Here is a 24,639-nt window from a genome sequence, read left to right as displayed (position 1 = left end):
TTCCACTTGAAGGTTGCCGAGTACATGTCGTGTAAACGACGGTAAGTGGTGGGAGCGTGTGTGAAGAAGTACACCCCTGCAGGGTTATCATTTTCTATTCGAATAGCCAGATTCCTCGGATATGGAAACTTGGACCCCTTGCATAGTTCATAGACAAGTGAAAGTGGATACTCTAAAACTCACAAGATAAGTGTGAGTGCTATGGATGGCCTTCTCGTAGGGAGATGGGAGCAGTTCCATAGTGGTGTATTGAATGGTGAATATGTGGACTCGTATGTGCCACCTCAGAAGAGTTTCTTGCAGTCGTAGTTCAGGTTAGCCACTGAGTCAAAGCTGGCTTGCTGCAGTTAAACTCCACCCCCCCTTGTTGATACCGATGCATATGTAGCTAGTTCTGATGTAAGTCTTGCTAAGTACCTTTGTACTCACGTTTGCTTAATTTATGTTTTGCAAAGAGAGACTTCAGTCTCGCTAGTAGTTCCGTGTGGACTTCGACGTTAGCTTGATACCTCAGCTACGATCTTGTACCCTTGGGAGGGTCTGGTAGATAGTCAGGCTTCTTAGTTTTTTTTTCCATTTGTAGATGTCTGTAATCAGACATGTTAAGCTTCCGCATGTGCTTGATTTGTATGCTGTGATTGTTGGGTCATGAGACCCATGTTTGTAATATCTCGCTCCTCGGAGCCTAATGAATAAATACTTGAGTTGTAGAGTTATGTTGTGATGCCATGTTGTATTTACACATATCGAGCATATTGTGTGTATGATTGAAATGCTTGGTATGTGTGGGATCCAACAATCTAGTTGTTTATCCTTGGCAGCCTCTCTTATGGGGAAATGTAGTCTAGTGCTTCCATGAGCCATAGTAGTCCGCTACAGCCCGGTTCACCAGAGTCCTGCTAGCCCAGCACTACTGCTCAGGACACTTGACTGGCCGGCATGTGTTTCACTTCGTTCCTGTGTCTGTCCCTTCGGGGAAATGTCACGCGGTGACATCCGGAGTCCTGCCTAGCCTGCTATAGCCCGGGTTCCCGGAGTCCTGTTAGCCCAGTGCTACAGCCCAGATTCACACGCTGCTGACCGACATGCTCGATGTGATTCATGTATGCCTGTCCCCATAGGTTAGTGCCGCTTTGGGTTCACGACTAGCCATGTCGGCCCGGGTTCTCTGTCATATGGATGCTAGCGACACTATCATATACGTGAGCCAAAAGGCGCAAACGGTCCCGGGCCGTGGTAAGGCGACACCCATGGGAATACCGTGCGTGAGGCCGCAAAGTGATATGAGGTGTTACCGGCTAGATTGATGTGACTTGGAATCGGGGTCCTGACAGCTTTGGTATCAGAGCCTGACTGCCTGTAGGATTTCCAAGCCAAGCTGGTCGAAGTTGTGTCTAGAAATGCTTTAGTTATGTAAGGGAATTGATTGTGGATGGGAACGTAAGGCTCTTTTACTCCTTATCCTCATGACCTTCTGATATGAGTCATCTTATCTTTTCTACGGGGTTAAGAACTAGGCTTCTCTTCTATCTCTCAGGATGACGTGTTACTAAACCGTAGTTGCCTAGGATTGTTGAGTTCAAGCCTCACTTCAGTTCCTACTACTTCCATATGTTCGTAGCTGGCCTTAGAAATTTGATATTGTGATGTTGAGTGGTTATGCCACCATTTTTGCAGGATGTCTCAAATCTTTTGAGCATTTATAGCCGTTATGGTGTCCGAGTCATCCCAGGTTTTTAAATAGTCCGATGCATTTGCAACTCCCTTCTTCCTGTTCTCGATGTTCCTTTGGGCCAGATTAAGCACACTAATCGGTCTGTTGAGGTACTCCATTGCCTTGACATGTATGTTGGAGTTAGTATTATGACCCTAGGTGTCTTCGAGAACCACTCAGTGATCTAGCAATGTTTCTGTTCCCAGTGTGATGATTCTGGCCACCATTCTCGAAAACATCCCATGATGCCATTTAGTAGTAGATATTCTACTTCTGGGTTCTTAAGCCCAAGATTCACCCTACTTGCTTCATGTTGATAGTGTTGCTAGTTCCTTTAGGATATTAGTAACCTTTGCGATAGTCCTCGAGGTCCGTGGTATTTCCTTCCAAATACCATGAACCATTAAGGCAGAAGTTCTTTGAACCAAAAGATCACCATTAGAGTACTCCTGAGGAGTTCTCCATTCATAATTGTGATTTTGCCAGCTCTACCTTTCTGCATGGGTTATTCGGAAGAAACCTGTTGAACTTGGTTCGACATACTAATCTATGCATCCACAACTCAGAAAATTATATGTTCCCTTGAGTTGTCCCTCTTTAGTTGTTTTATGACTCTCGTCTATCAACTGATAGTCGGGAGTAGTTGTGCGATCGTGTTCATTGATGCCTGCTATTCTTGTGGTCCGTCGAGCCATTCTATTCCAGAATGACTAGGAGAAACAGACTCTAGTACCTTATCCATATCTAGGATTGGGTCAAAGTAGTTGTATTCCATGGATCAAAATGCCAACCCAGCTTTTGCTCTGTTCTACCTTGGAGTGTTACCATATTTATGTCAAGAATGTCATGAGAATTGCACCACCTCTTATGAATTCTTGACGCAGTGATACTTATCGCCATCATTATTCATTCATCGGTTCCGTGTTGTTGTAACCGGAATGCCGACAAGTGAACTGTGATGTGTGAAATCAATACTCCTAGCAACCCCGTTGCTTGGTAGTTAATGGACAATAAACTCATTCTTAGCGTGTTGGTTATTGAATCATCATTCTAAGATTGATCGTGCTACCTAGTCCTTATTTCCGGAGCACTATTCGATCAATGAGTTAGGATTGTGTCAAACCCTTGCTCTATTGATCACATCGTCTTGCCTCGCAAAGCAAGATTGTTCTCGAGCTTAATAACATATCGGTGGGTTGTGATTTTCCAAATATCTTCTTGGAAGTATCACTAGGTTGTCACCTGATCGCTATGTTGAGTTCGTGATCAAGTTGGTTTCTTGTAGCCACCCTTTTCTCCAAGAATCTGTGTTGGATACCCCTGAGATAGTTGGTTAAGCTTAACAACAACTTGGAGAGTTGGAAGATAAAAGCTTGTCTTGCTTAGTTCGTGTTAAGGGATATCTTTTGTGTGTGTGTTGAAGAAAGATGATATCTTCATCGATTGGTCCTCGTGATCAGTTATTGGATCTATTGTCTTGTCCAAACTTTGATTTGAGTGTGGGATATCCTCAAATCAAATCAGAACCAACGATGTTCATAATGTTGTCCTACTCGAGGTTGATTCCTCGGGCATACACCATTACATCCTTTGTTATGACCAATGCTATCACTGTGTTCACTTAATTGTGGAATTCCATCTATAGGGAAGCCTGGATGGTTGTTTGTTGAGCCCATTGACAACATTGTCATCTTGTCTATGATTCATGTTGAACATCTAAGTTAGCGTTGGAAACTTTGAAAGCATTTCTTCATGGTAGCTCATGAAGCATATGTTTGGATGAAAGAAGTGATTACCTCTGATTCACGTGCATTTGGTGAAAGTTGCCGCTGTGGATTCAAGAAAGCTTGTTCTGCTTCCTTGGAATCATCCCAAGTTAGTCATGCATGTGCGAAGTATTCTATGGTTTGATAGGCTCGCTACCTCCAGTCCATATGTGTCCCTAGCACACCAAGCCACTGACTCATTTGTTCTAGGAGAAGGATTTAAGTGCTAATCCATGGTAATGCACAAGACTTTGATATCCTCGATGATGGTTCCCAACCTGAACTCGGTAGTGTTTTATCATAAGACTACTATGTGGTCATGCTTGTCTGGGACAGCGTGTTCACATGTGTTTAGCAGAACCAGCTCATGTTTTGGAGCTTGCTACCATAGTTCATTTCCCCGAGAGTCTCGCAACATCATCTCATCGGTTTGTGTTGCAAACTCTCATTTTCTTTCTAGACTGGATGGGTCTGGAATATCCTAACACCAACCAGATCTGAATCTCGGGCAGATATGATGGTTGGAATGTACTCCAAGAACTATAATGTTGGTCTCTCTGTAACCAGTAACGTGGATGTCGTGGCCAACACACCTAGCCGGAAGGCCTATTATGGTAGTATCTTGGTTGAAGAAGTTGGTCACCTCCCCATAAGGATCTCGCAGGATCTGCCTCCGTAGTTATTTCTTATGGGTTCTTGAGCTTCCGAAGTCCGACCTTTTACTTGATGTTCTAGATATCAAACCATATCTATAAATGGATTATGCTAGCACATCAAGGAGAACATTAGAAGCGGAGTGTTAAATGTCTCTCGGTCGATCGTCCAGATTATGTTCCCTTAGCCTCGCTAAGGGAAGATCTGAGAAGGTGTTATCTTCCTTTGTATCCGCATCATCCATCACTAGTCATCATGGTGGTATGTCGTGTTGCCAGGATCCTTGCCACTGATGTTGGTAGAACCTAGATGGATATGGAAATGCTCAAGTTCTTGAGAGCACGCGTAAGCAAAATTATCCCTTGCGTTGTCTTCAACAAGGTAGTCCACATCATCCATCCTAGTCCGAGTATGCCGTCTCTTCGAGCTATCTCAAACGATCAATTGTAAATTACCTTAAGTTGGTATGAAGAGTTTCAATGATTTATGGATCAAAAGTAATTCTTTTTGCCACTTAAGGGAACAGTTCAACGAGTCACCTTCTCCAAGGTGCCCTGTTATGGGTTCATGACAATTATCTCCTCGCAACCTTGAAACCTTGCACCACCTTACTCAAGTGTGGAATTACTACCTACTAACTTGAATCCTCGTCGTCTGATTTCCATCACCCTGATGTGAACTTTGTGTCCCAATTGGAGAGATGTTCCTATGTCTCACTCCATGAGTTGATCCTGAGTTGCTCGATCTTCGAGAAGATCGATCCTTCTAGAGTTTCTTTCCCTCTCGTCGTCATGTCGGTAGGAGTTCCTGGAGCAAGACTTTGAGACAATGATGGTGATCGAATCAACAATCTTATAAAGTGCAACCTAGATCATGAAGATTGTGTTGGTCGTGTGTCCCCCCTGTCTTCTTACCTCACAACCTGAATCTCGGGACGAGATTCTTGTTTAGTGGGGTTGAGCTGTCACAGCCCTAGCTTAGTCTTGACTATCCTTGCATAACCTCCATGCATCATGTTTACTTTTTCTCAGAAACTTGAAATGGCGATGTTCAAACCCTAGCACCACATGGATTTCAAATAGGCTCAACTAAAGTCATTTTCAATGAACCCAAAAATGCCCTTTGAAAATGTTCATGATTTCTGATAAGGGTGAAAACCTCTGACAAAAATGATGAACATATTTCTAGGTCATTCCTGGATTTTTGAATTAATTCATATTGTATTTGACTTTGGGCATTTAAATACTATAAATAAATTAAATGCTCAGATAATGCTGAAATTAAATGTGGGCCACTAGAATAATCTAGAGAGTGTCCACAAATTATTCCAGCATTTTACAAAATGCTTTAGTATTTTTACTAAAGCCAAAACAGTAGCAAAAAAATAGAAAACAGAAGAAAAATAGAATAGGAAGGAAACCCACCTAACTTACCTGGCAGCCCATCTGCAGCCCAACACTGTGCAGCCCAGCAGCAGCCCAGCCCACCGCAGCCGCCATCGTCTTCAACCTCCTGCCAGTAGGCAGGAGGGCGTGTGCCCGACGCGCGCGCGCGCACACGCCGGCCACCTCCTGCTTGCCTGCATGCCGCTGGATCCACCCGAGGGCGCCACGCACCCTCCCTCGACCCTCTGCACCTCCTCCCTCCTCGCAGCTCTCTCCCCTCTCGTCGCTCTCCCGAAGCCGAGCGGAGCTCGTCGCCGCCGTACGCCGTAGACGCGGCCTCCGTGCTCCCCTCGCCTCCCCGACGTGTCCATGAGCATCGCCACGCCTCCCTCGTCCTCTTCGTCCGGCCACGCCTCGCCGGAGGCCTTGCATCGACGCCATCTTCATCGTCTTTGTCGTCGGCCACCGGAGGGAGCCGCCATCGATCTGTTGCCTGCCGGTCGTCCCCGAGCTCTTCGAGCCCCAGTTCTACTCCCTGTGAGGCCGCCGTCATTTCCCCTCTCTCTTCTCTGTTAATTTCGTTCCCTAGACCTGATCCCCGTCGACGCCGTACTCCGGTCGCCGCCCAACTCGTCGTCCCCGCCGTTGCATGCCACCCCAGCGCCGCCCGAGGCCACCAACGGACGCGCCTCATTGCGCCGCTTCCAACGCGCCTGGCCGCGCGACCTCTCGTTGCCGGAGTTGGCCGGATGAGCAACAACGCCGTGCTCTGTTTACGCCGGTGGTTATAACGCTGGCGATGATGACGTGGACGCGTCATTAGCGGCAAATTGAACCACTAACTAACCCCCCTGGCTCGCTGACATGCAGGCCCGCTGCCTAACTAACCAACTAACAAAAATAGATTAAGATTAATCTAAACGCAATGGCCCCACGCATCACCGTTGACCTCGCTGACGTGGCCGTTGACCGGACCCACCTGTCTGTGACACTAAATGTCACTTGGTCACTAACCAGTGGGTCCCACTGGTCAGGTTTGACCTGGACCGTGCCCCGTTGACCTGCTGACGTCATGATGATGTCATGCTGACGCAGTAATTAATTTCTGTTTTAGAACAATTCAGGAAATTCCAGAAAATGACTTAAACTTCAAAAAATCATAGAAATTAAACCGTAACTCCAAATGAAATAATTTATATATGAAAAATTATCAGAAAAATTCAAGGAATCTGTTTATGGCATTTTCATGCATGTTAGAACAACTTATGGCTACTGTTTAGGCCAATTCACATAAATAGAATTTAAACTCTCACATATGGAGTTTGAATTTGAACCTAGGGTTCAAACCAACTCCATTTAACATGTTGCTAGTTGCATTAGCTCAAACCACAGCATATTGACATGTCATGATCATGCATCATATTGTGCATTGCATTGATTGTGTTTCTTTCTCTGTTGCCGGTATTTGTCCCCTCTCGATAGACGTTGTACCGACGCTATGATCGTTGACACTGATGAAGACCCAATGATATCTTCAGGAGTGCCAGGCAAGCAAAAACCCCTTGTTCATTCCGATACAATCCCACTCTCTCGCTCCGACTCTCTTTTACTGCATTAGGACAACAACGATTCATCTATTACTTGCTGCGGTAGTTGAACCCCTTATCCTCTGCATGACCTGTCATTGCCATAGTAAATAGATGAAACCCACTAGCATGAGTAGGAGTTGTTTGAGCCCTGATGTGCCTACTCATTCATGCTTGTTTGTCATGCCTGCTATTGCATAGAGTTGTGTCGGGTCTGATTCATCGGGGATGAATCGGAGGTGTGTGAACATGTCCTACTGTGTGTGAGCTAAGTGTGTGAACACGATTTGGTAAAGGTAGCGGTGAGAGGCCATGTAGGAGTACATGGTGGGTTGTCTCATTGCAGCCGTCCTCAGGAACTGAGTTCTGTGTCTGTGATCTATGAACAGCTACTACCACTCATTGGGATCCTTAATTGACCCTCTCGGCTTCTTAATCACCCTAGTACTCTGTCCAGGAGTTGCAAATAGTTTCTGGTGTTTGTAGGTTATGTGTTGGCGGCCGTGCGTAGCGCTGACCCTAGGGGTGGGCTATGTTGCGGTAGATACACCGTGGCACGGTGTACCGAGCGCCCGTTTGGTGTCTCGGGAACCCTGTTCACATCGTTCGGGGCCGTATGTGGAAACCTTGGCCGGACTCCCTGCGGATGGAACCTGAATAGGCGATAAACCTGGACTAGAGACTTAGGTGTTTAGGTAGGTCGTGGCCGACACCCTCGTTGGGCTTCCACTTGAAGGTTGCCGAGTACATGTCGTGTAAACGACGGTAAGTGGTGGGAGCGTGCGTGAAGAAGTACACCCCTGCAGGGTTATCATTATATATTCGAATAGCCAGATTCCTCGGATATGGAAACTTGGACCCCTTGCATAGTTCATAGACAAGTGAAAGTGGATACTCTAAAACTCGCAAGATAAGTGTGAGTGCTATGGATGACCTTCTCATAGGGAGATGGGAGCAGTTCCATAGTGGTGTATTGAATGGTGAATATGTGGACTTGTGTGTGCCACCTCAGAAGAGTTGCTTGCAGTCGTAGTTCAGGTTAGCCACTGAGTCAAAGCTAGCTTGCTGCAGTTAAACTCCACCCCCTTGTTGATACCGATGCATATGTAGCTAGTTCTGATGTAAGTCTTGTTGAGTACCTTTGTACTCACGTTTGCTTAATTTATGTTTTGCAAAGAGAGACTTCAGTCTCGCTAGTAGTTCCGCGTGGACTTCGACCTTAGCTTGATACCTCAGCTACGATCTTGTACCCTTGGGAGGGTCTAGTAGAGAGTCAGGCTTCTTAGTTTTTTTCCATTTGTAGATGTCTGTACTCAGACATGTTAAGCTTCCGCATGTGCTTGATTTGTATGCTGTGATTGTTGGGTCATGAGACCCATGTTTGTAATATCTCGCTCCTCGGAGCCTAATGAATAAATACTTGAGTTGTAGAGTTATGTTGTGATGCCATGTTGTATTTACACATATCGAGCATATTGTGTGTATGATTGAAATGCTTGGTATGTGTGGGATCCGACAATCTAGTTGTTTATCCTTGGCAGCCTCTCTTATGGGGAAATGTAGTCTAGTGCTTCCATGAGCCATAGTAGTCCGCTATAGCCCGGTTCACCGAAGTCCTGCTAGCCCAGCACTACTGCTCAGGACACTTGACTGGCCGACATGTGTTTCACTTCGTTCCTGTGTCTGTCCCTTAGGGGAAATGCCACGCGGTGACATCTGGAGTCCTGCCTAGCCTGCTACAGCCCGGGTTCCCGGAGTCCTATTAGCCCAGTGCTACAGCCCGGATTCACACGCTGCTGACCGACATGCTCGATGTGATTCATGTATGCCTGTCCCCATAGGTTAGTGCCGCTTTGGGTTCATGACTAGCCATGTCGGCCCGGGTTCTCTGTCACATGGATGCTAGCGACACTATCATATACGTGAGCCAAAAGGCGCAAACGGTCCCGAATACCGTGTGTGAGGCCGCAAAGTGATATGAGGTGTTACCGGCTAGATCGATGTGACTTGGAATCGGGGTCCTGACAGATGTAATCTTCTTTTTGCGGTGTGTTTGTTGAGACCGATGAATTGTGGGTTTATGATCAAGTCTATCTATGAATAATATTTGAATCTTCTCTGAATTCTTTTATGTATGATTGGTTATCTTTGCAAGTCTCTTTGAATTACCCGTTTGGTTTGGCCAACTAGATTGGTAGTTCTTGCCATGGGAGAAGTGCTTAGCTTTGGGTTCGATCTTGTGGTGTCCTTACCCAGTGACAGAAGGGGCAGCAAGGCACGTATTGCATCATTGCCATCGAGGATAACAAGATGGGGTTTATTTCATATTGCATGAATTTATCTCTCTACATCATGTCATCTTGCTTAAGGTGTTACTTTATTTTTAACTTGATACTCTAGATGCATGCTGGATAGCGGTCGATGATTGGAGTAATAGTAGTGGATGCAGAATCATTTCGATCTACTTGTCACGAAGGTGATGCCTATATACATGATCATGCCTAGATATTCTCATAACTATGCTCAATTCTGTCAATTGCTCAATAGTAATTTCACCCACCGTAGAATACTTATGCTCTTGAGAGAAGCCACTAGTGAAACCTATGGCCCCCGGGTCTATTCTCATCATATCAATCTCCATCACTTTAATCTTGCTTTGCTTTTTACTTTACTTTTTACTTTGCATCTTTATACCAAAAATACCAAAAATATTATATCTATCAGATCTCACTCTCGTAAGTGACCGTGAAGGGATTGACAACCCCTAATCGCGTTGGTTGCGAGTAGCTATCGTTTTGTGCAGGTACGAGGGACTTGAGCGTGGCCTCCTACTGGATTGATACCTTGGTTCTCAAAAACTGAGGGAAATACTTACGCTACTCTGCTGCATCATCCCTTCCTCTTCGGGGAAAACCAACGCAAGCTCAAGACGTAGCAAGAAGGATTTCTGGCCAAAAGGCTCTTTTGCCAAAACTTCCAATCAATGCCAGCGAGAGTGGTTTTACGTTACAGAGCCCCGCAGCACCAAGTGGGTAGCTGCACCCATGTTTCACCCTGGCCCACCGTTACAGCTTGCATCATGGGCCAACAAGGGGCTGGATTGGGGATCAGTTGATGAAGTGCGGACTCTACAAAGCCGCATACAAACCCTCCTCGAGAGGGACATCGATCTTGTCAGCCTGATTCAAGTAATGTTGATTCGCCGAATCCTACCATGCCATCGTAGGCCTCTCCGTATGTGGGAGTTCAATCAAAAAGGACCACGAACCCTCCAACACTTCTTCGGCATTACGCACAAAGGGATGTGGCAGTTGTTTTTCGGAAATCGAAAACATTGGCCGGACACTACTGAGGTCACAAGCCTCGACTGTAACCGTCCGGATACCCCGGTAAGCAGTTAACTTCCGAACACCCCCTTTTTTAAGTATGCCGTAATACATTACTAAGCAAACTATCTCCTTCCAGGGCTGGATAAAGAAAGTGGAGCTGATTAGGTGTCCGGCCCCTCTTCCCGAAGGTTCAGCGGATCCTGTATTAACAAGGATGCTAGCCCCGGCACCGTACCAGATGCCTGTGAAGGAGGGCAAGGCAGAGAGGAACAAAGATGGCCCCCATCCCGAAGGTGTGCCAGACAAGATTCCATCGTCTGAAGACAAAAATGACGGGGAAGTCAACGTCTCTTCCCCCCATGGGAAGAAAAGGGCCGCCTCCGAAGATTCGGAGGAAAAGGTTCCTAAGCGAGGCAAGATGCCTTTGTCGGGTAGCTCGGGCTTGGAGGACAACGTCATCGCGCAGTCCCATGATGAGGACAAGCCTCAGGCCAAATCGTAAGTGAATAAGGGTGTTTTAAACACATCCCGTCCCTTTCTTGCAACGTCTAGAATATATGTTTTTTTGCAGTTCGGCACATAGTCTTCTTCAACAATCCTCTTCCTCGGGGGATCTTATCCCGGAGGTGATGGAAAGCGAGACGCCTCCACCAATCTCCTCGCCCAACAGGGCAGACGACTTCGAGGTGTCATCGCGGAGGGTCTCTCCCGATCAACAGGTGGTGTGAGGGATGATGAAGACACAACCCGAAGGTGATACTTCGGTGGCCCAAGGTCCGGGGACCAACAATAAAGGCCCTGAACATTCTGGTCTACAGCCGGATATGAATAAACGGATCCCTTCAAAGGGAAGCCGTACTCTTACAACAGCCTCCAGAGACCCAGAGGCGCCGGATATATTGACGAACATGCTGCAACAGGCGTCCGTCTCAGAGGAACATCATACCTTGATGGGCACGGTGGTCTAAAAGGTCCTGGCCGCGAAAAGGGGATTGAATGAAGCCTTCATGAGCCTTCTAAAAGGCTTCGAGGTTTGTGATGTAATGTTTTCAACTATATTTTATTTTCAGAGATGCACCAGTGTATAGGTAGTAGCCCTTGAGACTCGAGTTGGCTTCCCTTGGGAAGCGAACGGAGGATCGAAAAGAAATATTCAAGGACTAATCGGATTAACTTGAACACATGATACTTCCTCCTTGGATACTTCCCAGACTACGGATATTGTCGAGCTGCAGCGGAAGCTTGATGTGGCAGGGGATGACATTGCGTTAATCAATATATGTTTTGATGAGTCGCAAGGTATGTATTCGGGGCAGTCCCTTCATATGCATTTTTGTGATATAAGCATGACGCTGAAAGTTATATACTGGAATATGCATCGCTGTAGATGGTGCTTCCGCCGTTGAAATTCTTCGGCTGAGCAGGCCCGGGCCAAGGAGCAGGCCCGGTTTAGTAATACGGCTGCCAAAAAGGCATCGACTGAGTTAAAAGCCGAATAAGCTGCTCGGCGCCTAGACAAGGAGAAGATATCCATGATGGCGCTTGAACTAAAAAATGCTGCTAGCCGCTGTGAACTTCTTGAGAAGGAGAATGAAGCCAAAACGGCTGAACTTGACAAGGCCTTGCGAGAGGCGAGAGAAGCGCGGTCTGAATCCAGAGCAGCCTGTGAGGAGATCCGGCAAGCTGGGGACATTACGGCTGGTAAGCCCTTTTTTCTACAAACTAAGTTCGGGGATCCGTACTATGCTCAGCTTAAGAAAGTGTGGAGATCTCTGGATGAGTTTTTAGACTTGCTGAAGAGTTCTTCTGATGCGCCGCAGTTTTACCAAGCGCGAGAAGGGTATGCAACGGAAAAGCTTTTCTGGTCAGAATTTGGCGCGTCAAATCGCCCTCTGTTGCTGAATGAACAGATGTCCCAATGGTTCGAGCTTCATAGGATATCCGCCGCCGCCATGAATAACATCATAATCCGGTTGTGGCCAACTCAGCCTGTTCCGAATAGCTACTTTGGCATGGTGCAGCGGCTTGTTGATGCGGTGCCATGTATCGATGTTGTGAAGCGGCCGGTGTGCATGGAGGGTGCACGGATGGCCTTTGCCCGAGTCAAGACATGCTGGGGGAAGATGAAGGCCATCGATGTTGCGGCGAAGAGTCCACCCCAGGGCAAGGACCGTTACGCACCGGAGCATTATTTTGAAGATGTTTTAGAGGCCGCCCACTTGATAGAGGGTCAATGCTCGAAAGACATAATATTCGAGTGAGGTGTATGGGAATTGTAAAAGACAATTTTATAGTTAATCTATTTTTATGTTTTGCTCGAAAGCTTGTGTTCCTCCTGTGCGGCCGTTTTTATATAATCTGAAAGTTTTCCAGTCGTCGGCTTCAGCCCCTTCGTAGGAAGTACGGGGGTGTTCGGAAAAGCATTTGATCACTCTTGACCCAACGTCTTGGTCCATGAAGGAGGTGATAATGCGGCGAACCAGGCAATCAGACTATAGGGCGTTAACACTTTCACTTAGCCATAGGAGTTTTATAGGGGGGACTACGATATAGCCCCTGGTATGCGTACGGCTTCCGGCTTCCGATAAGTCATGACAGTCGGTTTAGATGTACATATATGACCTGAAGAAAAAGGGTCCTTCGTGTGATACAGAGGGAATCATGACAGATTCTGATAAGTCATTGAGTGGTTGACCAACTCTGGCAGCATCATGACAGTCGATTTTTGGATTTCTCTACTGAGGTGCTTGACCAGATGAACCCGAAGCACAATCGCAGTAGTTCTCCCTTTACTACCCTAGCCGATAGAGCGGAACGTAAGGTAGCAAGCACAGGAGCCGGGCAACCCAACCATTGAACCAAGACATGATTCGGAGCTGATGCATATAAGGCCAAACTCGCGACGCCGAAGTACGTTGTAAAGTTGTTCGGACTTTGTTGGCAACTCATTTGTTCCCATACCGAGCCCCTGGTAGGTTATGCCAAGGTATATCTGTGAGGCACCCATAGGAGCCATATTCATTTGCGAAAATACACGAATGATTAATTCGGATAATGTTTACTGGGACCTGAGTGGTATGCCAATGGTTACTTTATATATAAAAGGACCTCAACCTCGGCTATTTGACATGCCCGGGGTCGAAGGCGAAGGAAAAAGGCATATTACAGGCTCAAAATAAAGAGTGCGGTCTACAAAAAGTTTATTTTGGACCTCCTGTCGCATGTCTGTGCCGCCTGTCCTCGGAGAGGGGAATCCTTGATGGAAGTAGCCCCTTAGGTGAGTGTATGGATCCGAACTCCGATGGAGTCGGTTTAGATGTTTGTCCTTTGCGTCACCTGTTTTTAAGAGATAATGAAGAAAGAAAAAAGGAAAGTAGATAATAAATGTTACAAAAATGCTTGCCGGCTTGTCCGTATGGTGCTTCCGCCAATACCCATGGTATCTTAAGTGCGTAGTGATGTATGTGCGGTACAAATTTTGCAGGTATATGAGGTGGGCGGCGGAAGCCGAACTGCTATTTCCGCTCCGGGGTTGATCGATCCTCGGGGGGAAATTGCTTCTAACCCTCGGTATTTGGTTGGTGAACCTCTCCATCATCCCTATCACCTGGCGGCCTCCTCCCCTTGTGTTCGGCGTTGAGCTTGCCGGCATGCTCGAAGACCCAACAACTTCTGTTGGTATGATTAGCTGGTTTATCGGGGTGGCCATGAATCTGGCAGGGTTGGTCTAGTATCCTATCTAGGTTGGATGGTCCATCTCGGTTCGCCTTGAATGGCTTTTTCCATTGACCGGGTATTGGATTGCTGAATCCAACATTGACCGCTGTGTCGCGTGATCTTTCATTATCATTGTGACTATTGTGTTTGCTTCGTCGTGGCTTGCCGTTGCCGTCTCGAATTTTGGAAGTGCCCAAGTCATTGGCGTTGTTGCTTCTACGAGCGAGCCAGCTATCTTCTCCCGTGCAAAAGCGGGTCATTAGAGCAGTAAGGGCTGTCATGGATCTAGATCCTTCTTGGCCGAGGTGGCATGCAAGCCATTCATCCCGGACGCTGTGTTTGAAGGGCGCAAGGGCTTCCACATCCGGACAGTCGATGATTTGGTTCTTTTTGACTAAGAACCTAGTCCAGAGCATCCTGGCTGACTCTCCGGGCTGCTGGACAATGTGACTTAAGTCATCGGCGTCCGGTGGCCAGACATATGTTCCTTGGAAGTTGTCGCGAAAGGCATCTTCCAAATCTTCCTAGCAGCCAATAGAATTTTCCGGCAGACTGTTTAACCAGTAGCAAGCTGGTCCTTTGAGTTTTAGTGGTAGGTATTTGATGGCATGAAGGTCATCTCTGCGGGCCATGTGGATATGGAGGAGGAAGTCCTCGATCCATATCACGGGATCCGTTGTTCCGTCGTATGATTCGATATTCATGGGTTTGAACCCGTCTGGGAATTCATGCTCCATTACTTCATTTGTGAAGGAAAGAGGGTGTGCGGCGCCTCTATGTTGGTCCACATTGCGACGTACCTTCGATGGAGTCCATTTGCGGTTTTCATCCCGGGCGTGGCTAGGTTTGTCATGTCCGAATAGGTAGCCGTCGTCACGTGTCGAGGCATGTCCTCACGATCCATAGATCGATCTTGCGTGTCCTGCTCTAATATCCAAGTCCTGTTGGAGGTCGTATGTACAACCCCGAGCTGTTTTATTATTGCCCTTACGGTGAGGTGGGTGGTCTGGTGTTCGGCTTGAGTTGCCGCTTTATCCGGACCAAGTTGTGGTCGACCTGCCGCATTATGCGATGATGGTGCGGGCTCCAGCGCCTTGTCATCGCACTGAGGTAGCAATCTACGCTTCGGGTAGCTTTTGGCTGGGCCACTAAGGCCGTATTCTTTGGCGTCCAATACTTCGGTCCATCTATTATTGAGCAGATCTTGGTCCGTTTGAAGCTACAACTGCTTCTTTCTCAGGCTCCTTGCGGTGGCTATTAGCCGGCATTTGAAGCGCTCCTGCTCGAGAGGTTCCTCGGGCACGATGAAATCCTCGTTGCTGAGGCTCTCCTCTTCCTCGAAGAGTAGAAGATAATTAATGTCCTCCAAGTCTCCGTGTATGGCCTGTTCATCAGGGCTAACTTGTCCATTATCCCATTCCCCCTGTTCGGAGGTTACCTTGATGGGGTCTTCATTATTTTCGGCATCGTCCGGAGTATTATTTTTTTCCGGTGCCCATACTGTAGTATTTGGAATGAGTGACTCAGAGCAGCGTCGAGGAAGTTGGCTCTTGGGCTGTCTCTCAGGAGGTTTATCCTCAACCGGATCCTCTTTGTCATTGTTATTAGTTTTTCCAGGCGTGTCCACCATGTATACGTCGTCGGAAGAAGTGGTCATCTGTCGTCCAGTGAATGGCGGGTTTTGGCCTTGCTCCTTGTCGGCATCGTCGTCCATACTGGCGATGTCTTTGGAGCCATAGTCAAGCCTGTCAGTTAAATCCTCGACAGTGGCTATGAAGTGGGTGGCGGGTGGGAAGCAAAATTCTCGATCATCAGCCCCTAGTCCGAACCGGACAGAGTTCGGTTGTGAGTCCCGCGCCAAGGACAAGCTCTTTAATGAGTTTAGCACATCGCCCAAAAGCGAGTGCTCGAAGATGTCCACGGCGCTGAATTCAAAGGTCTATGTGCGATCAAGTTCGGCGTCCGCGGGCTCACATGGTTCGGAACTTATAACCAGAGACGAGTCCGGAATTCCGGTGACACAGATATTGTGTGAGGTTAAGTCCATGTGCGGCTCCACCTCCGGGGAATCTGTGGCCTCTGTGGTGGGGTCGAGCCTCCAATCCTTGGATGCCGCAGTGTGCTCTGGATTTAAGGCTGGAGTGGTCGCACGAGCTATCTCCGGGGTGCGGTCTGACGACAGATTTAGGTCATATTCGTCAAGGTGACCAGGGGCGGTCGCCGCGGTCTCGAATCCGGCGAAGATCAAATCTCCACGGATGTCCGCAACGTAATTCAAGCTCCCAAATCTGACCTTATGGCTAGGGGCGTAGCAATCGATCTACTCCAGGTGGCCAAATGAGTTGGCACGCAGTTTGAAGCCACCGAACATGAAGATTTGTCCGGGGAGGAAGGTTTCTCCTTGGACAGCATCATTGTTGACGATTGAAGGGGCCATCGAACCTTTCGTCGATGGCACAGTGGAACTCTCAATGAAAGCACCAATGTCCGTGTCAAAACCGGCGGATCTTGGGTAGGGGGTCCCGAACTGTGCGTCTAAGGTCGATGGTAACAGGAGACAGGGGACACGATGTTTACCCAGGTTCGGGCCCTCTCTATGGAGGTAATACCCTACGTCCTGCTTGATTGATATTGATGAATACGAGTATTACAAGAGTTGATCTACCTCGAGATCGTAATGACTAAACCCTAGAGGTCTAGCTTGTATGGCTATGGTAATGAGTCTCTCCTCCGGACTAAGTCCTCCGGTTTATATAGACACCGGGAGGACCTCGGGTTACACAAGGTCGGTTACAAAGAAAGGAATCTACATAGTTGGTTTCCAAGCTTGCCTTCCACGCCAAGGAGAATCCCATCCGGACACGGGTGCAGTCTTCGGTCTTCGTATCTTCACAGCCCATCAGTCTGGCCCATGGCTAACAGGCCGGACGCCCGAGGACCCCTTAGTCCAGGACTCCCTCAGTGCCCCCCCCCAAGGGGAGTCCGAATAGGACTAGGAAAGGGGGGCGCAGCCCCTCTTTCCCTCTCCCTCTCCCTCTCTTTCCTTCCCCTTCCTCCTTCCTAGTAGGACTAGGAAAGGATGAATCCTACTCCTACTAGGAGGAGGATTCCTCCTCTCCTTGGGCGCTACTAGGGCCGGCTGGCCTCCCCCCTTGCTCCTTTATATACGGGGGGCATGGGGCACCCTAGGACACACAAGTTGATTGTTCCAAGCCGTGTGCGGTGCCCCCCTCCACCATAATCCACCTTGGTCATATCGTAGCGGTGCTTAGGCGAAGCCCTGTTCCGGTAGCAACATCATGACCGTCATCACGCCGTCGTGTTGACGAAGCTCTCCCTCGAAGCTCTACTGGATCATGAGTTCGCGGGACGTCACCGAGCCAAACGTGTGTAGATCATGGAGGTGTCGTACCTTCGGTGCTGGGATCGGTCGATCATGAAGACATATGACTACATCAACCGAGTTGTCATAATGCTGCCGCTTACGGTCTACAAGGGTACGTAGACGATACTCTCCCCTCTCATTGCTATGCATCACCATGGTCTTGCATGTGCATAGGATTTTTTTGAAATTACTGCATTCCCCAACAGATATGGCCTCGGAACACTGAGACTGAAAGGTCGAACGTGAATCATATAGTAGATATGATCAACATAGTGATGTTCACCATTGAAAACAACTCCATCTCACGTGATGGTCGGACATGGTTTGGTTGATATGGATCACGTGATCATTTAGATGACTAGAGGGATGTCTATCTAAGTGGGAGTTCTTAAGTAATATGATTAATTGAACTTTAATTTATCATGAACTTAGTACCTGATAGTTTTCTACATATCTATGTTGTTGTAGATCAATGGCCCGTGCTACCGTTCCCTTGAATTTTAATGCGTTCCTAGAGAAAGCTTAGTTGAAAGACGACGGTAGCAACTACACAGACTGGGTCCATAACTTGAGGATTATCCTCATTGCTGCACAAAAGAATTATGTCCTGGAAGCACCGCTAGTTGCAAGACCCGCTGCAGGAGCAACTCCGGACGTTAGGAATGTCTGGTAGAGCAAAGCTGATGACTACTCGATAGTTCAATGTGCCATGCTTTACGGCTTAGAATTGGGACTTCAAAGACGTTTTGAACTTCATGGAGCATATGAGATGTTCCAGGAGTTGAATTTAATATTCCAAGCAAATGCCCAAGTTGAGAGATATGAAGTCTCCCACAAGTTCTATAGCTGCAAAATGGAGGAAAATAGTTCTGTCAATGAACACATACTCAAAATGTCTAGGTACCATAACCACTTGACTCAGCTGGGAGTTAATCTTCCCGATGATAGTGTTATTGACAGAGTTCTTCAATCACTGCCACCAAGCTATGATGGCTTCGTGATGAACTATAATTTGCAAGGGATGGAAAAGACAATTCCTGAACTCTTCGCGATGCTAAAGGCTGCGGAGGTAGAAATCAAGAAGGATCATCAAGTGTTGATGGTTAACAAGACCACTAGTTTCAAGAGAAAAGGGCAAAGGGAAGAAGGGGAACTTCAAGAAGAACAACAAGCCAGTTTTTGCTCAAGGGAAGAAACCCAAGTCTGTACCTAAGCCTGAGACTAAGTGCTTCAACTGCAAAGGGACTGGCCATTGGAAGCGGAACTGCCCCAAGTATTTGGCGGATAAGAAGGATGGCAAAGTGAAAGGTATATTTGATATACATGTTATTGATGTGTACCTTACTAATGCTCGTAGTAGCGCCTGGGTATTTGATACTAGTTCTGTTGCTCATATTTGCAACTCGAAACAGGGGCTACGGATTAAACGGATTGACTAAGGACGAGGTGACGATGCACGTGGGAAATGGTTCCAAAGTCGATGCGATTGCCGTCGGCATGCTACCTCTACATCTAACGTCGGGATTAGTTTTAGACCTAAATAATTATTATTTGGTGCCAGCGTTGAGCATGAACATTATATCTGGATCTTGCTTAATGCGAGACGGTTATTCGTTTAAATCAGAGAATAATGGTTGTTCTATTTATATGAGTAATATCTTTTATGGTCATGCATCCTTGATGAGTGGTCTATTTTTGTCGAATCTCCATTGTAGTGATACACATATTCATAATATTGAAACCAAAAGATGCAAAGTTAATAATGATAGTGCAACTTATTTGAGGCACCACCGTTTAGGTCATATTGGTGTAAAACGCATGAAGAAACTCCATGCTGATGGGCTTTTGGAATCACTTGATGCTTGTGAACCATGCCTCATGGGAAATATGACTAAAACTTTGTTCTCTGGAACAATGGAGCAAGCAACTGACTTATTGGAAAAAAAACATACTGATGTATGTGTTCCGATGAGTGTTGAGGCTCACGGCGACTATCGTTATTTTCGGACCTTCACAGATGATTTGAGCAGATATGGGTATATCTACTTAATGAAACATAAGTCTCAAACAATTTAAAAGTTCAAATAATTTCAGAGTGAAGTGGAAAATCAGAACAAGAAAATAAAGTTTCTACGATCTGATTGTGGAGGTGAATATTTGAGATATGAGTTTGGTCTTCATTTGAAACAATATGGAATAGTTTCGCAACTCACGCTACCTGGAACACCACAGCGTAATGGTGTGTCCGAACGTCGTAACCGTACTTTATTAGATATGGTGCGACCTATGATGTCTCTTACCGATTTACCGCTATCGTTTTGGGGTTATGCTTTAGAGACAGCTGTATTCATGTTAAATGGGGCACCATCTAAATCCGTTGACATGACACCATATGAACTGTAGTTTGGCAAGAAACCTAAGCTTTCGTTTCTTAAAGTTTGGGACTACAATGCTTATGTGAAAAAGCTTCTACCTGATAGGCTCGAACCCAAATCGGAGAAATGTGTCTTCATACGATACCCAAAGGAGACTGTTGGGTACACCTTCTATCACAGATCCGAAGGCAAGATAATCATTGCTAAGAATGGATCCTTTTTAGAGAAGGAGTTTCTCTCGAAAGAAGTGAGTGGCAGGAAAGTAGAACTTGATGAGGTAATTGTACCTTCTCCCGAATTGGAAATTAGTTCATCAGAAATCACTTCTAGTGATTCCTACACCAATCAGAGAGGAAGCTAATGATGATGATCATGAAACTTCAGATCAAGTTACTACCGAACCTCATAGGTCAATCAGAGTACGGTCCGCACCAGAGTGGTATGGTAATCCTGTTTTGGAGGTCATGTTACTTGACCATGACGAACCTACGAACTATGAGGAAGCGATGATGAGCCCAGATTCCGCGAAATGGCTTGAGGCCATGAACTCTGAGATGGGATCCATGTATGAGAACAAAGTGTGGACTTTGGTTGACTTTCCCGATGATGGGCAAGCAATAGAGAATAAATGGATCTTCAAGAAGAAAACTGACATTGACGGTAATGTTACTGTCTACAAAGCTCGACTTGTTGCAAAAGGTTTTCGACAAGTTCAAGGGGTTGACTACGACGAGACCTTCTCACCCATAGCGATGCGTAAGTCTATCTGAATCATGTTAGCAAATGCCGCATTTTATGATTATGAAATTTGGCAAATGGATGTCGAAACTGCAGTCCTTAATGGATTTCTTAAACAAGAGTTGTATATGATGCAACCAGAAGGTTTTGTCGATCCTAAAGGTGCTAACAAAGTGTGCAAGCTCTAGCGGTCCATTTATGGACTGGTGCAAGCCTCTCGGAGTTGGAATATATGCTTTGATAGTGTGATCAAAGCATATGGTTTTATACAGACTTTTGGAGAAGCTTGTATTTACAAGAAAGTGAGTGGGAGCTCTGTAGCATTTCTAATATTATATGTGGATGACGTATTGTTGATTCGAAATAATACATAATTTCTGGATAGCATAAAAGGATACTTGAATAAGAATTTTTCAATGAAAGACCTCGGTGAAGCTGCTTATATATTGGGCATGAAGATCTATAGAGATAGATCAAGACGCTTAATTGGACTTTCACAAAGCACATACGTTGATAAAGTTTTGAAGAAATTCAAAATGGATCAGTCAAACAAAGGGTTCTTGCCTATGTTACAAGGTGTGAAGTTGAGTCAGGCTCAATGCCTGACCACTGCAGAAGATGGAGAGAAAATGAAAGTCATTCCCTATGCCTCAGCCATAGGTTCTATCATGTATGCAATGCTGTGTACCAGACCTGATGTGTGCCTTGCTATAAGTTTAGCAGGGAGGTACCAAAGTAAGCCACGAGTGGATCACTAGACAGCGGTCAAGAACATCCTGAAATATCTGAAAAGGACTAAGGATATGTTTCTCGTTTATGGAGGTGACAAAAAGCTTGTCGTAAATGGTTACGTCGATGCAAGCTTTGGCACTAATCCGGATGACTCTCAGTCACATACCGGATACGCATTTATATTGAATGGTGGAGCTGTCAGTTGGTGCAGTTCCAAGTAGAGCATCGTGGCATGATCTACGTGTGAAGCGGAGTACATAGCTGCTTCGGAAGCAGCAAATGAAGGAGTCTGGATGAAGGAGTTCATATCCGATGTAGGTGTAATACCTAGTGCATCGGGTCCAATGAAAATCTTTTGTGACAATACTGGAGCAATTGCCTTGGCGAAGGAATCCAGATTTCACAAGAGAACTAAACACATCAAGAGATACTTCAATTCCGTCCGCGGTCAAGTCAAGGAGGAAGACATAGAGATTTGCAAGATACATACGGATCTGAATGTTGTAGACCCATTGACTAAGCCTTTCTCACGAGCAAAACATGATCAGCACCAAGACTCCATGGGTGTTAGAATCATTACTATGTAATCTAGATTATTGACTCTAGTGCAAGTGGGAGACTGAAGGAAATATGCCCTAGAGGCAATAATAAAGTTGTTATTTATATTTCGTCATATCATGATAAATGTTTATTATTCATGCTGGAATTGTATTAACCGAAAACTTAGTACATGTGTGAATACATAGACAAACAGAGTGTCCCTAGTATGCCTCTACTTGACTAGCCCGTTAATCAAAGATGGTAAGTTTCCTGACCATAGACATGTGTTGTCATTTGATCAACGGGATCACATCATTAGAGAATGATGTGATGGAAAAGACCCATCCGTTAGCTTAGCATTATGATCGTTTAGTTTTATTGCTATTGCTTTCTTCATGACTTATACATATTCCTTTGACTATGAGATTATGCAACTCCCGAATACCGGAGGAACACTTTATGTGCTATTGATGTCGCTTGAAGCTACGTCGGTATTTCCCCAAAGAGGAAGGGATGATGCAACACAACGGCAGTAGGTATTTCCCTCAGATATGAAACCAAGGTTATTGAACCAGTAGGAGAACCAACCAACACAACGTAAACAGCCCCTGCACACAAATAGCAATTACTCGCAACCCGACGTGTTAAAGGGGTTGTCAATCCCTTTTGGGTAGCGGTGCCAGAAATTGGTGCGTTGACGAGAGAAAGTTGTAATAGATTGAATAAATAGATCGAAAATAAATTAAAGTGCAGCAAAGTATTTTTGGATTAATAGATCTGGAAATAAATGCAAAGGAAAAGTAGATCTCAAAGGAAAATATATGGCAAAGAGACCCCGGGGCCGTAGGTTTCACTAGTGGCTTCTCTCGAGAAAAATAACAAACGGTGGGTGAACAAATTACTGTTGGGCAATTGATAGAACTTCAAATACTCATGACGATATCCAGGCAATGATCATTACTTAGGCAACACGTCCAAGATTAGTAGACCACCTCCTGCCTACATCTACTACTATTACTCCACACATCGACCGCTATCCAGCATGCATCTAGTGTATTAAGTTCATGGAGAAACGGAGTAATGCAATAAGAACGATGACATGATGTAGACAAGATCTATCTATGTAGAGATAGACCCCATCATTTTATCCTTAGTAGCAATGATACATACGTGTCGGTTCCCCTTCTGTCACTGGGATCAAGCACCATAAGATCGAACCCACTACAAAGCACCTCTTCCCATTGCAAGATAAATAGATCAAGTTGGCCAAACAAAACCCAAATATCAGAGAAGAAATACGAGGCTATAAGCAATCATTCATAAAAGAGATCAAAGAAACTCAAATACTTTCATGGATATAAAAAGATAGATCTGATCATAAACTCAAAGTTCATCGATCCCAACAAACACACCGCAAAAAGAGTTACATCATATGGATCTCCAAGAGACCATTGTATTGAGAATCAAGAGAGAGAGAGAGAGAGGAAGCCATCTAGCTACTAACTACGGACCCGAAGGTCTACAAAGAACTACTCACACATCATCGGAGAGGCACCAATGGAGGTGGTGAACTCCAACCGAGATGGTGTCTAGATTGGATCTGGTGGTTCTGGACTTTGCGGCGACTGGATCAATATTCCGTCGACTCCCCTAGGGTTTCTGGAATATTGGGGTATTTACAGAGCAAAGAGGTGGTCCGAGGGGGCACCCGGGGTGGGCACAACCCACCAGGGCGCGCCCTGGTGGGTTGTGCTCTCCTCGGAGCACCCCCTAGGCGTAGCCAGGGCCCATTATGTTCCTTCTGGTCCAAAAAAAAATCTTCGTACAGTTTCGTTGCGTTTGGACTCCGTTTGGTATTGATTTTCTGCGATGTAAAAAACATGGAAAAAACAACAACTGGCACTTGGCACTATGTCAAAAGGTTAGTACCAAAAAATGATATAAAATGATTATAAACATCAAAGATTGATAATATAACAGCATGGAACAATCAAAAATTATAGATACGTTGGAGATGTATCAGCATCCCCAAGCTTAACTCCTACTCGTCCTTGAGTAGGTAAGTGATAAAAAATTGATGTGGAATGCTGCCTAACATGTCATATCATATTCTTTTCTTTATAACATGGACATTGGGACTTGTATGTGATTCAAAGCAGTAGTCTAGTTTTGACATGATAATTTAAATACTCAAGCATATCAACAAGCAACCATGTCTTTCAAAATATCAACGCTAAAATAAGTTATCCCTAGCCCATCATGCTCAATCATTGATCCATTCATGAAACACACTCGCATATTAGTTATACCCAATACTCAAGTATGATCATATTGCCTCCTAGTTTGTGCTTTTATAAGAGAAGGTGGAGACTCAAATTCAAAAATAAAAATTGCATAAAGTAAAAGAAAGGCCCTTCGTAGAGGGAAGTAGGGATTTGTAGAGGTGCCAGAGCTCAAAGCGAAAAACTTAGAGATAAAAACATTTTGGGAGGTGTATACATCCGACCAACTAAAATGACTTAGAGTTCCCAACACTTTCCATGCTTAGATATATCATAGGTGGTTCCCAAACAGAAAATTATGTTTATTCCTTTTTCCACCATACTTTCACTTTCCATGGCTAGCCGTATCCATGGTTGCCCTCCATACTAACACTTTCCAAAGAATTTATAATTTGACAACATAAAGTAAATTCATTTTTTCATTTTGGGACTGGGC

The sequence above is a fragment of the Triticum dicoccoides genome, chromosome 5A (genome assembly GCF_002162155.2).
Source record: "Triticum dicoccoides isolate Atlit2015 ecotype Zavitan chromosome 5A, WEW_v2.0, whole genome shotgun sequence".
NCBI classification, from domain to species: domain Eukaryota; kingdom Viridiplantae; phylum Streptophyta; class Magnoliopsida; order Poales; family Poaceae; genus Triticum; species Triticum dicoccoides.
Note: the sequence above shows the minus strand (reverse complement) of the source record.